A 14,656-nucleotide genomic window follows, 5' to 3' on the forward strand; every position below is an offset into this window, starting at 1 on the left:
CAGGGAAGTCCCACAACTATCCCTGACTGGGTTTGATTACTGGGTTTCCCTCATAGCGAGACCCTTAGTCACCACTGGATGAAGACCAGCGGTAGCAGAATGAGACCCTTAAGTGTCTTAATTGGCTGAGGTTTCTCCAACTTGGATTTAGTCAGAAACAGATTGGAAGAGTGGGTGGAGCCAGGCTTAGAAGTCCTCCCTATAGCTGCAGAGCCACCAATGTCGATACAATAACCTAAGAATGAATACATGAAGTGTGCCTTTCAGGCTCTTGAGCTAACCCTAACCCTAACCCTATCACATTATGATCATGGCTAATCTAAATCATAGGATCCCCTTGGTTTGGAAGGCTAGTTGGCCCAAAGAGTCCACACTGACCATCTGAAGAACATCCCAACCAGACCCATTCCTCCACCCTATTCCTGTAACCCTGCATTTCCCATGGCTAATCCAGCTATCCGACACATCCCCAAACACCATGGGTAATTTAGCATGGCCAATCCACCTCTTACTGATTGTGACCATGGACCAGGAGTAACTTGTAACACATTGGGATCCTGCAATGCTCAAAGCAGGTCTTGTGGAGCAGGGAATGGCATGTCTTTGGATTTTGGATTGGGGCAGGAAGAACGATCTGACTGTGGGCGGAATTGTTTTTATTCATTCAGGGAATCACTGGCTGGGCAAACATTTATTGCCCATCCCTGTTGTCCTTGAGAGGTCGTGGTTAGTTGACTTTTTGAACCACTGCAATCCATGTGCTGTAGGTACACTCACATACTGTGAGGGAGAGAGTTTCAGGACTTTGACCCGTGGATACAGATGGAACAGTGATATTTTTCCAAGTCAGGAAGCTGAGTGATTTGGACAGGATATTTCAGTCAGTGATGTTCCCACGTATCTAATGGCCTTTACTTCTTGATGCCTGACAAAACATCTGACTTCCATGTAGTGTGTTTCCCCAACCCACTCAACCAATTTGAAGAGAGAGTGCGCCCCCACCCCCATCCATTTGCAAGTGACATCCCTCTTATTAATCTACCACTACATTATTCAGTTTATATTGGACCATCCAGCTTTTACTGACCCATTCCTTGTCTAGTACTGGGCACTGCTATGTCTGATATTTTTAATTTGAAACTCAGAACCTTGAATGCTTTCAGTTTTTGGCAGAAAACACTGTTCACTTTCCCTATGACTGCCAGACAAGCTTGATTTATGTGGATACATAAACCTGTGTTCTTCACTGATTGCTGTACCTCATTATCTCTGTCTTCTTCTGTTTTTTCAGTCTTGTGGTTCCCCCACTTCTTACTGATTGTGACCATGGATCAGGAGTAACTTGTAACACATTGGGATCCTGCAATGCTCAAAGCAGGTCTTGTGGAGCAGGGAATGGCATCCTGCATCTGATCCAGAAGTTCCAGCTTCGATGTCCACGCCAGACCTTTTGGCCATGGAATGTCTGTTCATAATGTAGCTACACAGGTTAAGCATTTACTTGTATATCTTTCTAACACATGTCATTAGCAGACAGTAAAAGTGGTCAAGTATTCTGGTCAGCTGTGTGTTAGAAAGAAATTAGAACCTCTCCCATTACAGTTAAGTGTGTGTGTTGCCTGAGCAACTGGGACTCCTTTGGATGGGCGTGGTGAAGGGTGTTGGCATTGGTTGAGATGGCTGGATAGCCAGTGTTGATCAGATTGGTGCCAACCGTCGGTGTTTTCAATCAGAGAGCTGCCTAGGGTGGAGTTGAGATCTGCCCCTTTGTCTGCCCATGGCAGAGGTTGTGCTGCATTAGGTCAGAACTGCCTTTGAAGAAGAACATGCTAAATATTTGGTTGTCATTCAGGTACTTCTCCTAGTTTAAGACTGAATCTTCCCTCTTGCTCATCATGCCATATGGACCAGATGGTAGATTCATTGCCACCATTCTCTTTCCTGGTAAGGATCTACCTGGTCTAATCTAATGTGGTAAAGAATAACCCCTTGCTCATCTGATCAGATAGCGATAAACGATATATAGTTTATCACATGATTGCAAAGGATATAAGTTGCATATGTGCATTGGACATTGTTACAGAGTCTATGAGAGAGATACAGAAGTAGGTCTTTTTCCTTTGAGATCCAAAGCTGTTCTCCCACCAAGTGAACATAATATCATTGTAGTGGGTGATGATTAAGATGGACCTTGACATTAACTTTTCAGACCCTTACACTCTCATATGACACTTTGTTGTGTTTATATAAACTGGTCAAAAATATACCAGGTCATGCAGAGACACGTTGTATTATTTCATGTAGAGTTTGTTTATCAAAACTTATTTTGCATTGACATTTGTTCATTCTCTCATAACTTGCAGTTGTATTGATTGACTCAATGCTCAGAATGTTGTATGATAAAGTTTATTGAAGGATATCTTGTCTGTGTGCTCAGCAATATTTTCATGTGGAACATGTGTCATGAGTGTGAGAGTTGGGAGGGGAGTGCCTCATATTACTGAGAACAGGCAAGTCACTGACTTGCTCTACCTGCTTTGAGATTCTGCTGGTCATCTTTAACTAAATAGGGAGCATGATCCTTAGTCCATTAATTGACTATCATGGGAAAATCACAATGAAAGGCTGCTTCTTGCAAAGCCTAGGCATCTGACCATATTTTAGTTTGCTGGTGTGGTTGAGAAACCCTCAGCGGAGGTCCTACCATTTCCCTTTGATTCTGTCTCTGCAGATGCTGTCTGACCTGTAGAGTATATCCAACAGTTCCTGTGTTTTAGACTTTTGATAGCCAATGTTTTGCTTTAGCATTACCTGGTTCTGCATGTGTACGTGAATATGAGTTTTATTTCCAAAAATTGATAACATTTTTTGATGTCAAATACATGATGTTCAAAGCTAACATTACACAAGGCACAAAACCGAAACTCAGTTTTTCTCCATTACTGCATTATTTTTACAAGTACGATTACAATTTCCAGGACTCATTGTAAACCAAAACCTGGGGGAATTTTTGAGCTGCCCATTTCTGTCCTGTATCTATCCAGATTCTGTTTACATCTGGAGCAGATGGGATTTGAACCCAGGCCTGCTGGCTCAGAAGTAAAGACACTACCACTTGCAGCAAAAGAGCCCAACATATGATTTCTGAAGAAGCGTCCCGACCCAAAACGTCCACTTTCCGGCTCCTCTGATGCTGCCTGGCCTGCTGTGTTCCTCCTCCACTGTGTTATCTCTGACTCCAGCACCTGCAGTTCTTCCTATCCCTAACACATTCATGATTGTTCTACCGCCGACGCTTTTGCCTGAATAAAGAATGCACTGTTCCATCTTTTTTGGGGCATTATTGCGATCTGAAGCTGCGCAGTCTGGAATAGTTTTCATTCATAATTTCGAATTTTCCCGCCTGAGTCTCCACTGCGGGTTCAATCCCTGGTTGGCTGACACCAACTGTCGCCCCGCCCATTCAACATGATTGACAGTCGCGGCCAATGCCGAGGAGCGATTGGGCAGCCGGCTGCCATCCCAAAACCCTTCCACCAATGGAGAGTCGAGGATCGCCCATTGGTCCATATGGTGACCATTCAAGGGGGGTCTTAGGGGTGAACCGCTCTCCGATTGGCAAAGCGGCAGAGTCCCCGGAAGTTGATTGGACAAAAGAACTATCCATCTAAGCGGGAGGCACCCTCTCCCCACATGCGGGTGGGCTTTGGAAAGCGGGCCGCAAGGCCCCGCCCAGCGCTGCGCCCCTGCGGTTGTGCGGAGCGACGGGAAGGTGCAGCTCGAGCGGCGGTAGCCGGGAAGGGGGAAACGCGAGAGGCGGTGAGTCTGGGTTAAAAACTGACTAAAGGAGGGTGGGGGAAGGAAAAAAAACACAATGGGCGGTGACGCCTTTCATCCCCCTCACCACCAAACACAGCAGGTCGTTGAGCAGAAGAGGCCTCGGGGCCGACCCAACGGGACTCCCTTGTGTTTCTCGGATCCTGGGTTGTACCTGAGGCCTTGCTGCTGCCGCCTGAGCAGAAAAGGAAGGACTTCTCGCAGCGCCGGAGTAATCAGGAACTACCCAAAGCGGGGGGGAGGGATAGGGTGTGGGGTGGATGGTGAGCTCGGAGCTCCATGGTTTGTGGGGGGTGGAGAACTGGATGTAAACTCCTCAGGGAAGGTGTCCCCTACCCTCGCCTTCTCCATCATTGATGGAGCTCGCGGACCCCCTGGTGGAGCTGCTGTACCCTTATATAACCCCAGGTGCAGGACCCCCGGCTGGGGCTGGGATTCCCACCTCGCCTCTTCCTCCTCCTCCTCCTTCCCCTCCCCATCTTCTCTTCCCCGCCCCCAGGTGGAGGTCTCCTGGGTGGAGCTGGGGCTCCCCCTCTCCATTTGGACGACCCCCTTGTGGGTTGGCTTCCCCTCGAAGTAGGATGACCCCAGGTGGGGTTTGTGCTCCACCACCCCACTCTCCGGTAGAGGTCCCCTGGTGGAGCTGGGCTCCTCCCTCACCAATTCATGTTGATTGTAAACTTCATTTTAAAATCTTTCCATATTGCTAAGTGCATTGAAGGCATGTCAAATTATGTAGTTTTACAAAAGGTATTCTTACATTACAGAAATTTAGGAATGCTGGTAGTTACAAATCTGATCCTACGCTAGGGTGTCTTTTTTAAAGATACAACATATGACTGTTTCCTGTATTATATTAAACTGCACTGTGCTCTGACTTTTTACAAATCACCTTGTAGCCGGCTCAAGACCTGAATCAGTTCACAATCCAGGAACTGTATGTATATAACTAGAGGCCCTTTCTAAAAAAAAGTTGCCTCTGCTTAGTGTACTTCATGACCTCAGGATGTCGTCAAGTCCTTTAATGTCAAAACCAGGTGATTTTTTTTGTTTGCGGTGTAGTTACTGTTGTAACACACACTATAAAGAGATTGTAAATTTAGGCCAGATATTGGTTTTGGCACTCAAGAACGTCCAATATCCATTCTACAGTTTAAAGCCAGAGGTACTACAGTTTGAGCTAACAAGGTGTAGAGCTTCTGAAGGAGGGTCTAGGTCTGAAACGTCAGCTTTCCAAAAGACCCTATACAGACAACAAATAAAACGAACGTCATCTACAAAATACCTTGCAAGAACTGTGACAAACACTACATTGGACAAACTGGCAGAAAGCTAGCCACCAGGATACATGAACATCAACTAGCCACAAAACGACATGACCCACTATCACTCGTATCCTTACGTACAGATAAGGAAGGACACTACTTTGATTGGGACAACACATCCATCCTAGGACAAGCCAAACAGAGACATGCACGAGAATTCCTAGAAGCATGGTATTCCAACTGGAACTCCATCAACAAACACATTGATTTGGAGCCAATCTACCATCCCCTGAGAAAAAGAGCAGGAAATGACATCACCTACCCTAGGAAACCTAACCAGATAAATAGAAAGCGAGACATAACATCAGCGCTTTGTCGGAGGCTCACTGATGATGTTACCTAGAATGGTGACGAAATGTCTGAAAACGAACCTTACAGCTCAGCAAGCAAACTCGCATCCAGAACTATCCAGTCAGTCTGCTCCTTTGCTCATTTCGCGTCATTCTATCAAATATTTCCCTCCAAGTATTTGATCAATTGGCATTAGAATTTGCTGTTAAAGTTGGTTCCATTGATTTCTCTTTCAGGCTGTCCATTCCAGACAATAACAACCTGACTTGCAAAGGATCTCCTCACTTTTTTCCAACTATCTTGAATCTTAATTCACAATTCCATCACAGTATGGGAATTGGGAGCAGGGAATGAGTCTTCAATTAATATGATATAGTAGATCTTCTGTCACAGTACTTTCACTTGAGATTATCCCCATATCCTCTGACTTTTTCAATATCCAAAATCTTTTGTGGAAACTCTCTATTTACTCTATGAAAACCACTAATAATTTTGAACGGCTCAAATAAACCTCCAACTGCTCTCTTCTGGATCTGACTTCCATAAACACAACATATGTGCTACTTATGCTGACGTCTTTGAGTGCATTTTATTACGTAAATTTGTAGTTAGGATGAGAGGTGTGCTCACTCTGTCGATACTAAATGTTGAATACATGAATTATTGAGCAGCTGAGTTATGATCATTTAAAAGTTATTAAATAATTTAGATTACATCATTTTGTCGACTGCAGAGGATCAAAGATGAGTGCCTTTTGACTTTTGAATTGGTGCTGCACGATGTCTTATCTGTCCGTCCTCCTTTAGTTTTCACAGCAGAAGCATTAAGTTGAGTTCAGAAGCATTAAGTTGAGTTTTCATATTTGAATATGGGTATGAGGCTGATACAGTACAACTGGTAAATGTGAGGCATATTACAAATTGTTTTCGTTGCCTGCTAAAACCATATAAGCTAAAAGAATTATGTCTGAATTCTTATTACATTTTAATATTGCCAAAGATGCTAGAAATGGAATTATAGGGAAATTTTTAAAACTGTCCCAAAAAATGTTGTATTTTGATTTATCTCTCACTGATGTTTATCGATTTTATTTATGTGCTATAAATGTCTGCTTTTATGCAGCAGAATAATGCCTGAACAAAGAATTAATTCTTTATGTGAATGTTGTATTTTCAAATATGAATCTGTAGAGAGGATGCACAGTGACTGGAATTTACTAATACATTTTTCTCGTGATTAGGCTCTGTGCACCCTTTCAAATCGGGTGTAAAGTTCATTGCGTAATTTACATTTTCATACACTCTCGAAGTGTTCTGTAAGACAGCTAATTAAGCTCTGTATGAAGGTGCAATGATAACTTTCAAAATAGTGTAAATTGGCTTGTAGTGTGATTGTAGCATGTAATGGTGGTCAGGTGCTTTTAGAACATTGTAGTTGTTGAACAGGATTCTGCTATGTTGAGATATAATCTTCAGTTTTCTCTTGCGCTTTATTTAAAACTGCGAAATTTGTGGTCCCTCTTACATGTGTAGCTTAAGATTGTAAGCAGTGCTTTTATTGTTTTTGATTCTAAACTAAACTCTACCAGTGACGGATGTTTAGTCTTCTATGTTTTCTGCTCTTGTCTTTACTTCTGGATTGTTAGTAATTTTCATGCATCAAAAACGATTGAAAAGATTTGGTTGGTTCTGTTTAAAGGACAGAAATCTGAACTACAAAAATCTGGTGGACAGAATCTGTGGAATGACACACAGGGTCCCTGTTTCAGGTGTGTTTCTTTCAAAGTGGGAAGTTGTTTGTAACGTTTTCTGTTTTTAACTTAAGTTTTGATTTTGTCAGAGATGGGAAGCCTGCAATTTATGCTGTGTACTCCAAGAAGAAACGCTTAGTTGTAAGTTGCTGTTACGTCAGCTACATAATTTGTTTGGTCTTGATTAAAGTTTTCAGGCATCAGCATGTTCATTTATGATTTCATAAGTATGCCTGATGCCTGGAGGTTACGTTTAGCTGCACTGTTTTTACATCGCCTTACACTTTGTACAGAAATGCAGCAATTTGCATTGGAGCAGCTTCATCTATGAAACATAACTTGCAAGGAATTACAAGTGATTGTTTACAGAATGGTTTGCACAAGGTGCCACATGCACGATACCGAATGCTTAATTAAAAGGATCTATTCTGTTTCATGTTCTTTTCTGAATTATGCTGATATGTTATTGGTGAGTGAACTTTTTAATGGGCATCCAAGATGGGGTAAAATTCTGTAACCACCTCATAATTTGTTCTTTTGGTGCATGTCTTTGTGTCATGATATTTGAGACAGTAGACGCTGTAGCGCAGCCGTAAAGACGGTGATGCTTTCGGTTTGCTGATATTGGTAATGAGACATCAAATCTGGGGGCTGATTAATAGAAAACTCAGTCCAAATTGTGAATTGTAGTGAGCGTGTGGATTGTAAAAGCAATATGTTTATCAGTATGAAGAGATGGTTTCCCCTCACTTTACAGTAGCTCACATTTTTTTGGAGTTCAGAAGTCAACTCAAATTAACATGCTTGCCCATCAATGGCCCTTTTAATCTGACGTAAGGCAATTGCAACACAAAAGCTTGCATTCAGCGAGTTATTAGCTTAATTCTTGATGGGAACAAAATGTCTGCATTTTACTCTCCAGTCAGTTATACTCAATAAAATGTGCTTTAGTAAGGGCAGAGTGTGAGGAGAAGAGGAAAATCAATATTTCACCTGTGTTGCTTTGTCTTGTTAATGAAATATGGGAAGTTTGTCTAGGATTGGTTTCTTGTCCTTAAGAGCTTAATAGTCCAAAGTTTGCCTCCTTCAATTTAATTTTGATAGAATGCAAATGTAAACTTGAATGTTTTTATCACTCCTGTAAAGACAATTTTGCAGTATGGGCTGAAATGATCCTTGGTGATATTGTACAGTGGAAGTTTCAGGTTCACTTATTTTTGTTTTCATCACCCTGCAACATTGTATGCTGTTTTGAAGAGCATTGTTTTTGTGGACTGTTGATTCGGTTTATAAAAGCTTTTGAAGATTTTGCGATATTCTAGGCAGCCTGTGCCTGCAAAATAGTTGAGTATTCATCTCTCTGCTGTTTGGTTTTTGTTCATGTTCATATCAACTTTGGTGTTATAACAGAGGTTAAATTAAGAGGATCAATAATCAATTCCTCTCTGTTTTAGAATTTGAATCATTATATTGAAAGTAAAAGTCCTACTTCCAGTATAAAATAAAAAGGACTGATAAAGTAAGCAAATTGTTGCAGCGATCCACTTGGTTGGCTACTATTTTTGTCTCATTTGCCCTTTATGCAACTAAAGCCCCACACCAATGCAGTTGACTCTTAACTGGCCCCTGCCACCAAAACACAGATGTTCAGAAAGTTCCAGCCTTGCCTGACAGTTACAAAGTCATATTTCTCAAATGTTTTAACATCATTTGCAAATTAAGCGTTAGTCAGTATAAGTTTCATCAAATCATAACGATTGTCATTTGTGCAAAAATATTTGTAGTTTTTTCCGAAAGTAGTGCATCGTTGACAACAAATCAGCTGTGTTTAACTTTTAATTTGCAGTATATGAACAATTTTAAATGCACTTTCACATACCACATCTGATATTTCCTGCCAGTATGTAAATACCTTGCTTAAAGTTTACAATAGATACATTGTTCTCTACCTTTTTGCCTGTATTTGCATTTTCCAAAATAGCAGGAGTAAACCCATGTATGGCACTTGGTCGCATTTGCACTGATCATGTGGGTTGGGTGTTATTCAGTGAAGTCTGAATATTACGTTGATATCACTTTCTAAAAGGCGTAACTAACACTAAGCAACTTTTATGTTTCATTTGAATTTTCCTCTTGCAGCACATTCCTTCTACTGTTCAGATGCGCTAAGACATGTCTTTCTAACTCCAGTGGAGGGTGCATTACTCCATGATTTAAGTACTTTTACAATTTGATGAGGAAAAAGAATCTAATAACTTTGTGAAAAGCCCTCCTCATCGGTTGTTTCTTTACGCTTGAAGTTTTAACCCATAAATATTGCCCTTGATGATAGAAAGATATAAACATGGGAGCAGGACAGGTCGTTTAGCTGACTTTTGGATCTGCTCTTCCATTCAAAATGATTGTTGCTGGTCTTCAGTTTAAACGCTGTACTCCAACTCTTGCCCACGCTCGTTGACACCTTGCTTCTAGCAATCTGTCAGTTCTCCTCCAAATTCTGGAATGTGCCTTTGCAGTTCATCCCAAGAAGCTTTGTTGCATAGAACTCTGCTCTATGGATGCACTGAGCTAAACCAGCTGTGGCAAGTGGATCATCAGTTCAGTTGAAAGGCACTTCATTTGGTGTTCTGAAACTTGCTTCCACCATGTAGTTGACCTCGACTGAGTGTTACAAGGTTCAGAATAGCCCTGCAACTTGGGCCAGCTGTATACCAGTGCAGAGACTAAAAGCCTGCAGAAACTGGAATCCAAGATAGACAAACAAGAGGTTGGAAGAACACAGCAAGCCAGGCAGCAACTGGAGGAAAGGAGCTGTCAATATTCCAGGTATTACCCTTATTCAGGACCTTTTTAGTCTCAATACATTGAGGAGACTAGAAACCTTTTAAAGTGTGCACTGTGAATATCCAGATTGTTGAAATTGTATTGAGAAACATCCAAGTAGAACTTTTTGTATAGATATTTATTTCTGTTGCTTTCTGAAACTTAGAAGTTGAGATATTTCACTTGGGCTGTCTACCTAATGGGGCTGTATCTTGTAAATATCAATACTGTAATACAGTTGTATTGATCTTTTTAAGAATGGAGCATGCTCTACGGATATGAGTTGAATTTCTTTACACGTTCTGTGAAAATGAAATCAATCCTTCGTAATTGATTTTTCTGAATTTTATGCATAAGGTTTATTTGAAGAGGAAAATATCCATGACAATTCTGTATAAAAGGTATTGAGATAATAAAGTGATAGTAGGAACTGCAGATGCTGGAGAATCTGAGATATCAAGGTGTAGAGCTGGATGAATGCAGAAAGCCAAACAGCATCTTTAGGAGCACAAAAGCTGACGTTTCTGGCCTAGACCCTCCTTCAGCTTCTGTGCTCCTCTGCTGCTTGGCCAGCTCTGTTCATCCAGCTCTACACCTTGTTATCCCATTATTGAGATAATAAATTTGGAATAATCCAGTTGTCTGTTTGTTGCAGTGTGGAGTGTGCTGAATTGTTAAAAATGCTGTCTCTTGGGTGCCAATTCTCCAATTTATCTCTGGCTACTAAAGATCCTGCAGAAGCAAGAGATTTGCCAGAATCCCTGTCCAGTATCTCATTCAGTATGTTCAGAGGTTGCAGACTGACTTACTGAGCTAGTGTGTTTGTTTGCAGATATTTTGCCACCCTGCTTGGTAACATTTGTCACTGCGCCACTGGTGAAGTGTTGGTGTTCTGTCCTGCTTGTTATTTATGTGCCTCTGTTTGCAGGGGTGGTTGATAACATTTACGATTTTGTTTCTCAGTGGTTTGTGTCAGGGGTCCAGTTCAATGTGTCCATTGATGGAGATGCAGTTGGGATACCAAGCCTGCAGGAATTCGCTGGCATGTCTCTTGGCTTGTGCTATTATGCTTGTGTTGTCCAGTCAAATTCATGTCCTCCTTTTGTCTGTGTGTATTGAGACCAGTGAGAATTGATCGTGTTTATTGATGGGTGGTTGGTGTTCATGTATCCTTATTACCAGTTTTCTTTCAGTTTGGCCTATGTAATGTTTCTCAGTCCTTGCATGGTATTTTTATACATCATTTTAGTGTTATTGGTTGTGGGTTTGGGGGGCTCCTTTTTGCATTTGTTCATCGCTGTCGCAGGATGGTTGTTCGTTCGTGGACTACCCTAATACCAAGGGGTCTGAATAGGCTCGTGGTCATCTCTGAGATGTATGGTAGGGTGACTGGTCATGTTGTGTCATCTTGTTGTGGTCTGTCATGGAAGTAATTGTGCTTTTTGGATATCTGTTATTTTGTAAAAACTCTGTGTAATTGCTCCTGTTCTGCTTTGTGCAATTCTCGGTTGTAGTAGTGTGCTGTGGCTCATTTGATTTATGTCCTGAAGCAGCTCCATTTAATGGGTGTTGGGGTGGTTGCAGGTGTTATTAAGTATCTGGTCCATATGTGTGGTCTTTCTATATAACCAGTCTGGAGTTCCCTGTTGTTCTTGCATTCCACCATTTACGTCCAGGTAGGGTAGTCGGTTATTCTCCTCTTTCATGAATTTTATTTTGGTGATGATGTTGTTTACTTGTCTGAGTTTCTTCCAGTCTTGTGCGTTTGATGATCATGAAGGTGCCATCTACATAGACCCAGACTTTGGGTTGAATAGTGGAGAAAGCTGTCTGTTCTAACCTTAGTAGAAGTGGTAATGCAATCAGTCCTGATATTGGGGATTCCATTGATTTGTTTGAATATATGGCTGTTGAAGATAAAGTGGGTTGTGACGCACAGATCTTGTAGTTTCATGGTGCTGTCCTTGATGCTGTTGATGTCAGGGGATGTCTGCCTTTTCTGATTTGCCCAGCAGTGTGGCAGTTATGGTAGAAAACGCAGCCGCCTTCACGACTTGAGCTACAAATCTCGATGCTCAGAGTTGATCTTATCATTCGTCTCATTTGTTTATATATTTGATCACTGTTTGTTTCTGACTTTCTTTGGGATATCCTGAGCACCCATTGCAAGGCTATTTTGAAATCTTGAAGCTGGACCTCCCACCTTCAAGATTTCTTTTTGTACATCTAAGCAATTTTAGACAATTTAAAAGAAAATTTGAGATTTAGAACCATGTTTTGTTGCCAAGAACTGTTGTATGTCAAAAATTGTACTTTTACCTGTGTGAACAGATTTAAGGATTGGATCTTTCTGACGTGAATCATTTGTTGTTAACAACTAGATCAAAGTCCTGAATTTTCAATATTTTCCGAGTCTGGGAAGGCATTTTACCTGCATTTCTTGAGCTATATATTTCTGATCTGTGGTCCTGTTAATGCTGCATGTCTGTTCAGTTGTTCATTGCATTGTTCTTCTCATAAAGCTAAACATGCATGAGGGTAGCTCATCAGTGATCAAGGGAAATTTGTTTGTTAAACCAAACCTGCAAGGTGGTTTGGAAGGGAGAGAGTGCTCACTTCAATCAGTATTGTTACTCGTAATATTTTTTTTGAAACAAAATTACATTTGCTGTTCTCTTTTCAATATAAGCTTGAGGCAGTGATGCACAAGGTGCCAATTTATCAATCTAGTATTTGAGAACTGAGGGCATGCTGCACAGCTGACAAGTTGGCATTTCAAATAGACATGACGCAAATAGCTTGGAGTTTTCAAACAAGACAGTATTCCAATATAGTGCAGTAAACAGTTGTGTGCTAGATATCACTGGCATGCAGTAGAAAGCTGTAGTGATTTATGAGATGTTTCCTATATAAGCCTAATAGAAACAGCATCTACTAAATTTGTTGGTGTTATCTCAGAGCACAGTATTGTAAAACGTTGGCATTCACTGGTGTATTTTGACACATGACTCACTTTGGATTCTCGTATGTTACCACCTGGAGTTTGTTTTAGTTTTGTCCCCACGTAGACATTTTAAGCATGATTAGAAACAGTTACACTATATTGCCATTTCCCACTTTATCTGCAGGGTTACAAGTTGAAGCAAAGACAAACAATCTTATACACTGTCTCAGTAAAGGTCACCATTATTTCCTCAATTATGATTGAAGGTTTGAGTTGTAATGTGCAACAAGGCTTGACGTTGCGTGAAAGAAATGTCTGATTGACCAGCCAAAAAAGGAAGTGATTTTTTTTCTGCAGATTTAATGGATGCATTTGTAGCAACCATGCTGATGAACACTAATGTTGACAGTAAATTGCAAATCATGTGATGACTGTGTCTCGGATATGAATAACTCTCCAATTGTCTTGGAACTGGATAATATTTATAAACTGAAATTCATGATATTCCAAACAGTTTCACAATGGTTATGAAATATTTCCCAGAATATCTTACTCTGGTACCTGATTCTAAGAATCTCTTTGCAGTAATAACATTCCAATAGCCTATTAGAATCCAATGTAAATGTCCTTCCTATTAAACTGCAATATCAACATTGTTTAAATTTTAAGATTGTAGTGATCTGTTTAAGGTGATTACATTTAAAGGTTGCTTGGTCTGATTCATGCGGCTACAATTTAATCCAGGCTCCTGATGCTATTTAAATCTCTGACAAATTATAACCCTTCTACCCCCGTCATCTGTATAATACTGTGTAGTAATTGCAGTTCCTTTAGGGATCTGGCTGTAACTTATGGATTGGTTTGCAGTTACTGTAGATGGAAGGAAAATGTTAACCCAGACAGATCAGATGGGCGAGAGAGATGATGGGAACTGCAGGTGCTGGAGAATCCAAGATAAGGGTCTAGGCCCGAAACGTCAGCTTTTGTGCTTGAGATGCTGCTTGGCCTGCTGTTCATCCAGCTTCACACTTTGTTACCTTAGGTCAGATGGGTACTACTTTTGTTTCTGGAATACACCAGTAAACATGCATGGCATGCGTTTCCACCTGTTGAATGAACCTTTTATTGGGATGGACTACAGTGGGAACTTTTGGTAAAGAACAGGATATATTGTGACAGACGGTTCACTATCATGCTGACTTGCTTCAGGCAGAACAAGTAGTTTCTTTGACAAAATATTGGAATAGGTTGCTCCTCCTGGAATTTTGTGGCATGAGGAATAGTAGAGTGCCTTCAAAGGTTTCAAAAAAAAATACTGTACCCCCAGAGTGGGGGAGAAGAGATTGAGGCTGTTTTAAACGGCTGAGATTTTTGGAGCAGCAGTTGACAAAGATCAGACAGTTAGGCTATACCTGCCACTTTTTTTTTTACAGAAAAGTAAGGATATAAATTGATCTCGGGTGCTTGAACATGGTCTGAACTCTACAGTAACTATCGCTACCTCTTCACCTTGTAGCTTGTGACCTACACTCTGGAAGCAGGCAAGAGAGGAAATTATTGGTTCCTAAATTCTCGGTTTTGTACAGAGTCAAAAACATGCCTACAATTTTTCACTTTTTGCAACAAAGTTGAAAAGTGCCTCCTACGTATATATTTAAATATAGCAGAGTTTGTTTCGCACTGTTC

At 41.0% G+C, this 14,656-nt stretch overlaps 1 protein-coding gene across 1 annotated transcript in view; it reads left to right on the forward strand.

Moving 5' to 3' along the window:
- Nucleotides 1-3,684: 3,684 nt before the first annotated feature.
- Nucleotides 3,685-14,656, forward strand: part of csk (C-terminal Src kinase) — a 134,485-nt gene continuing 123,513 nt past the window's right edge. The window contains exon 1 of the mRNA XM_048520874.2: nucleotides 3,685-3,819. The gene's annotated coding sequence lies outside the window, so the exon portion shown is untranslated. The remainder of the gene's footprint in view (nucleotides 3,820-14,656) is intronic.

This window comes from Stegostoma tigrinum, chromosome 36 (genome assembly GCF_030684315.1).
Source record: "Stegostoma tigrinum isolate sSteTig4 chromosome 36, sSteTig4.hap1, whole genome shotgun sequence".
In the NCBI taxonomy this organism is placed as follows: Eukaryota; Metazoa; Chordata; class Chondrichthyes; order Orectolobiformes; family Stegostomatidae; genus Stegostoma; species Stegostoma tigrinum.